The sequence below is a fragment of the Lathyrus oleraceus genome, chromosome 7 (assembly GCF_024323335.1).
Source record: "Lathyrus oleraceus cultivar Zhongwan6 chromosome 7, CAAS_Psat_ZW6_1.0, whole genome shotgun sequence".
In the NCBI taxonomy this organism is placed as follows: domain Eukaryota; kingdom Viridiplantae; phylum Streptophyta; class Magnoliopsida; order Fabales; family Fabaceae; genus Lathyrus; species Lathyrus oleraceus.
Window position 1 is genome coordinate 234,283,169 of NC_066585.1, and position 6,804 is coordinate 234,289,972.

Genomic DNA, 6,804 nt, shown 5'->3' on the forward strand with positions numbered 1-6,804 from the left:
GTTCATAACAATCAACCAAACTCAATCAACTTGCATTAATCTCCTTAAAGCATTTGCTTCTTCAACCTGAAAATCACATTCAAACGTGAGAAACAAGACCACTAGGACAAGCCTAGGGTCCAAAGGAGATGAAAATTTCAAAACAGCAAGTGAAAATTGATCAAAACCAATATTAATCAAGCAAGGAAAGAATCCAATTGGTCTCACATCAAAACTATGCACCAAATTCATTTCATACACAAAACATGTCAAACTATGCACTTTGGAATCACATTGGAGCAAACAGAATGATCACAATCAAATCAATACCAAAACATTTCAATAAATCCTCAAAAAATTCATGATCAAACAGCATCCATAACATGTCAATCATACCAAATTTCATGGCAATTGGATAAGAGGAAGTATGGAAATTAAATCATCAAATCATGGTATGCAAAAGCAAGCTCAACCAAGGCCACAAAACATGCATCAACTTCAAATGATCATAAAACAGTGAAAACACATGATAACTGAACCACGCCAAATCCAAAATAAAGTTAAACATGTCTATATCACTCATGCCAAATTTCAAATCCATCCAATTAATAACCAGAATTTCACAAATCAAATACAAACATGTCTCACCAAAAGTTCACAAATGGATAAACAGCAAATAAAATCCCAATCAAATAGGAAATGGACTCAAAAGTTCCAGAAAAATTTCACATGTATTCTCATTATTCATAAGTATCCTCATGCAAAAATCCAGCTCAATTCAAGTTCAATAAGCATAGCAAATAAAATCAAGAAGATGCACAATGAATGGTATGGCACAAAATGTAACACCTACAAAGATCATATCATATCTCTCAATCCAGGAACTCAAAAATTACAAACCACATATCAAAATGACCAGGAGTGAGTCTAGTTTAAGCACAAAAAGTTTCATGAATTTCTAATGAAGCATCATCATTTTATGAGCAAAAGAGTGAGCATGGTGCACAAAAGGACACATTCAAGCAAACCCTAAGCATTTTCAAAATCTACCCATGCACAAAATTATTAAAAATCATCAGAAAATCAAGCACATCACAAGGATCATGGTGGAAAAAATCTCATTCAATTTGAGTTTATAGTTTGGGAGATATGATTTTTTGAATGTCATGAAAAAATAAAAAAATGATGAAATAAGCATGTTGGAACATATGAAGCATGTGAAAATAAATGCCAAGCCAAAAAATGGAACTGGCGCCACAAGGAATCGAAGGGTGGTACATTTTGAAAATCCAGGCGCGCAAACACTTAAGTCCAGGAACAGTACACGAAATTTGGATCTAACACAAGTTTTTGGAATTTTTTTGAATGTTCTTCATGTTCTTCATGTGTTCATAGGCTCAAGAACAAATCTCCACCAAATTGGACAAACTTTATATCAACGGAAAGGTCTTTTCGCGTACATTCACAATCTCAAATTAATTTAGCCTAATTCCTCATGATTTAAAAAATCGATAGCAAACATAAACATGCATGAAACTTCAAATCATCATAACTTCCTCGTTTCTCAACCAAATTTAGTGGTTCAAAGTGCAGAATTCTCTACTAAACAAGATCTATCCAAAGCATCAATAAATTTCAAGAATCATTGAAGTCGAAAACTCACCTTAATTTGAGGACAGTTGCTAAATCGCGCGTTCTAGGCCTTGAAATGTGAAAACAGAACTTCTATGATGCTTGTAGAAGTGAATGGAACAAGTCTTGTTGCTCAATTACGCACGATCTTGATGAAATCTTGAATTGCCATTGTTGCACCTCACTTTAACAGTCCAAAATTTGGCTTGGAAATGAAGAAATCTCGCTTCAATTAGCTTCAATAATGCATGTAGATGATGAATCAATGAAGATCTGAGCAAGGTTTTTGGAGATTTTTGGAAAAAAAGTGAGAGAAGAAGTGAAGAGGTTTTTGTGATTTTTAGATCTAGATCTGAATTCTGTTATTGCTAATCAAAAAACAGTTAGAATTATGTTTATATATGCTATGTTAATGATGTTAGTAAACATGATTAGTGCTAATGGAATGGATTAGTGAAAATGCAAGTTTCATGCTAAATAACCAATTAGTAATTCACCCTCACTCATGTAAAACCAATGCAACAGTGGAATTTTCTGGTTTGAGCAAGTTACAAATAGCATATGTGAGCTAGTGCAAAAGGAATGGAGTGAAAATAATGAATATTTCTCAAAATGCACTTTTTCCCTCCACTTTTTAAATTAAGTCCACTTGAAAAATGTACTTTTTATGTGATGAGTTTTCATGAAATATGATGATGGATCATGATAGTACATGTCAAATGGAGTTTTCTCAAAGAAACCTCACTCAATTTGGCCTTGTGAATCAAAAGTTATGCCACTTTGAAATTCAACTTTTTTGGACAATGATCAATCCATAACTTGCCAACCACACATGAGAAATTCATGTTCTTGGACTTTTTGGAAAGGTGAGAGCAAGATCTACAACTTTCATGTTGAACAAAATTTCATTTGAAACATTTTTGGACATGTAATTTTGAGGAGAAAAACTTTCCATTTTTGGCAAATTTCAATTACAAGTCACTTTCTATTTTTGGAAAGTTTCCATCTGACTTTATTTTCTTCATTCTTGATGTTTGAAATTTCAAATGAAACTTGTTTAGACATGAATGAAGTGTCTCTTACTCTCTCCCACCTCCAAATCCATCATTTCAAGCACAGTTGACCACTGTTGACTTTTCTGACTAATAGATGAATTTGCTGGGCATTGATCCACTTGAGCCTCAAATCCCTGATGAAATGGCTCAATGATGAAACCCTAGCTTCCATAAGCTCCATATAATCACATGATGATCCCCATATCCATTGAAAACCTCATCTCCTTGACAAGCCCCGATTGGCACAATGCAGATGATTAGGGTTGACCAGAGGTCAAAACCCTAATCTCAAGGTATCTGATCAAGCATGATGAATCTCTTGGTGATGACAAGACCATGATGATGATGATGTACCATTTCAACCAAGATGAAGCTCAACCCCCTTGAGAATCAAGAAACCCTAATTTGAATCACCAACCCTCAGATGATCAGTGATCAATTCAATCAATGAAACCCTCAGGCTTGCATACATCAACCTTTTATCTTCTGACCAAGACCTAGGAGGATGACTTGCTCAATGTAGCCACATGATATGCAATTATGCAATGCCTAATGACCTAAGAAATGCAATGCAATATGTTAAGCTAGTCCCAAGAGAGGAGGGCAAATTTTGAGGTGTTACAGCCCCCATCAAGAAACGACAATGGGTTGTTAGGTTAGCTCATACAACTCTAAGGGCATCTACCAGAGAAGACTGGTACTTTGACAGTGGCTGCTCAAGACATATGACTGGTATGGAGAATATTATTGGTGGATATACAACCTCACACTACCAGTTATGTGACCTTTGGTGATGGTGCTAAAGGAAGAATCAAAGGTGTGGGTAAGCTGGACAGTTCTGGAGTTCCAGAACTGAATAATATGCTGTTAGTAAAAGGACTAACTGCTAATCTCATCAGCAAAAGCCAGCTGTGTGATCAAGGGTTCTATGTCCAGTTCACTAAGGAGCTATGTGTTGTGACGAATGGAGATAATCAGGAAGTTATGAGAGGATCCAGATCCAAAGATAACTGCTATCTATGGGAACCTAAAGTCTCAAACTACTCCACAGTTTGCTCCTCAGCCAAGGAAGAACAGGAGGTGAAGCTGTGGCATAGACGTCTTGGTCATCTTCATTTAAGGGGTATGAAAAAGATCATATCCAAGGAAGCAGTTAGAGGAATCCCAAAGCTGCTTATTGATGAAGGAAGAGTCTATGGAGAATGCTAGGTTGGCAAGCAAACCAAGATGTCACATCCTAAGCTGGGACATCCTACAACATCAAAAACTCTGGAACTCTTGCACATGGACTTAATGGGACCTATGCAGGTTGAAAGTCTGGGTGGAAAGAGATATGCCTATGTAGTTGTTGATGACCATTCCAGATACACTTGGATAAGCTTCATCAGAGAAAAATCAGATGCATTTGATGTCTTCAAAGATCTGTGCATCAGACTTCAAAGGGAAAAGGATAATTGTGTTGTCCGAATTAGGAGTGACCATGGGACGGAGTTTAAAAACTCCAAGTTTGATGAGTTCTGCGCATCTGAAGGGATAAGTAATGAGTTTTCCTCTCCTATAACTCCTCAGTAAAATGGGATAGTTGAAAGGAAAAATAGAACTATTCAAGAATATGCCAGGGCTATGATTCATGCAAAGAAGCTTCCTATGCACTTTTGGGCCGAAGCTATGAATACAGCTTGCTATGTTCACAATAGAGTTACCTTGAGAAAAGGAACCTCTTCCACTCTGTATGAAATATGGAAAGGCAGAAAACCTACTGTGAAGTACTTTCATATCTTTGGAAGCAAATGTTACATTCTTACAGATCGTGAACAGAGAAGGAAAATGGACCCCAAAAGTGATGAGGGTATATTCCTAGGATACTCAACTAACAGCAGAGCCTACAGAGTGTTCAACTCCAGGACCAATGTCCTGATGGAATCCATAAATGTTATTGTGGATGATAAAGAGGAAGGAGTCAATGTCATAGAGGATGTTGGAACATTCCTTGATACTTCAACAGACATACCAGTCAAGTCTGAAGAGGTACAGGAAACTCCTTCTGAATGTGAGGTAGATGCACCCAACAAAGTGCCTTCTATCAGAATTCAGAAAGACCACCCTAAGGATCTTATCATAGGGGATCCCAATAGTGGTGTGACTACCAGATCAAGGGAGAATAGCTCAAATTCCTGTTTTGTATCCAAAGTTGAACCAAAAAATGTGAAAGAAGCCCTGACTGATGAATATTGGATCAATGCCATGCAAGATGAACTGGAGCAGTTTAAAAGGAATGAAGTATCGGAGTTAGTTCCACGACCTGAAGGGACTAACATCATTGGTACCAAGTGGATTTACAAGAACAATTCTGATGAGAAAGGAGTAATCACTAGGAATAAAGCAAGACTAGTGGCACAAGGGTATACTCAAGTTGAAGGGGTTGATTTTGATGAGACGTTTGCACCTGTTGCAAGACTTGAGTCAATAAGATTGCTGTTAGGTGTGGCCTGCATTCTGAAGTTCAAATTGTTCCAAATGGATGTGAAGAGTGCCTTTTTAAATGGCTACTTGAATGAAGAAGTCTATGTGGAACAACCTAAAGGGTTCTGTGATCCTAACCTGCCTAAACATGTGTACAAGTTGAGGAAAGCCTTGTATGGGTTGAAGCAAGCTCCTAGAGCTTGGTATGAAAGGTTGACTGAATTTCTGACCTCTCATGGATACAGAAAATGAGGGATAGATAAGACATTGTTTGTGAAGGATGAAGATGGCAAAATCATGATTGCCCAAATTTATGTGGATGATATTGTCTTTGGTGGAATGTCAGAGCAAATGGTGAAACATTTTGTTCACCAGATGCAATCTGAGTTTGAAATGAGTCTGGTTGGGGAATTGACTTATTTTCTTGGAATGCAAGTTAACCAAATGGAGGATTCTATGTTTCTCTCCCAAAGCAAATATGCCAAAAACATAGTTAAGAAGTTTGGTATGGATAATGCTAGGCACAAAATAACTCCTGCACCTACTCATTTAAAATTAACCAAAGATGAAGGAGGTCCCAGTGTTGATCAATGCTTGTATAAGCATGATAGGTAGTCTACTATATCTAACTGCCAGTAGACCTGATATTTCCTATGCAGTTGGTGTGTGTGCTAGATACTAAGCAGAACCCAAAGTGAGCCACTTAAATCAAGTCAAGAGGATTCTCAAGTATGTCAATGGGACTTGTGACTATGGTATGCTACACTTTCATGGCTCTGAGCCTGTCTTATCTGGGTATTGTGATGCTGATTGGGCTGGGAGTGCTGATGACAGAAAAAGCACATCAGGAGGATGTTTCTTCTTGGGAAACAATCTCATATCATGGTTCAGCAAGAAACAGAAATGTGTATCACTGTCCATTGCAGAGGCTGAGTACATAGCAGCTGGAAGCAGTTGTTCCCAACTGGTGTGGATGAAACAGATGCTGACTGAGTACAATGTCTCTCAGAATGTCATGACTTTGTTCTGTGACAATCTCAGTGCCATCAATATTTCAAAGAATCCCATCCAACACAGCAGGACCAAACATATTGACATTAGACATCACTTCATCAGAGATCTGGTGGAAGACAGTGATTACCTTGGAACATGTAGCCACTGAACTACAACTTGCTGACATATTCACAAAGGCTTTGGATGCTACTCAGTTTGAAAATTTAAGGGGCAAATTGGGAATATGCCTTTCTGAGGATTTATAGCAACCAAGGATGTTTGGAATGTATTGTTTAATATTTCTAACTATTAAACAATTTAAAGTGTACTCTGATTGGTCACCAAATCATAGCTATTTCACTTGCTGCAAGTGTGCTAACAAGATGTTAACGGGATATCCTAACATGAGACAGCCTGTGTACCTGCTGAAGTTCATGCAGGAGTGGTTCAAGATGTCATACACAAAGTCATGGCATCTGATATACCTGCTGTGAAGACAGAGTGTGTCACTACTTGATCAAAGCTGTGAAGCAAGATCAAGTGGATGCTGTCTTGATCAAGGCTGAGAAGCAAGATCAAGATTGGGGTTCTGACAAGTCTGTGCAATTCTGTTTTATTTTGGTCTGTAATTTTAAGTGTTGCTTTGGCAACATTTTTGACAAAAAGGGGGAGTAACACCTGT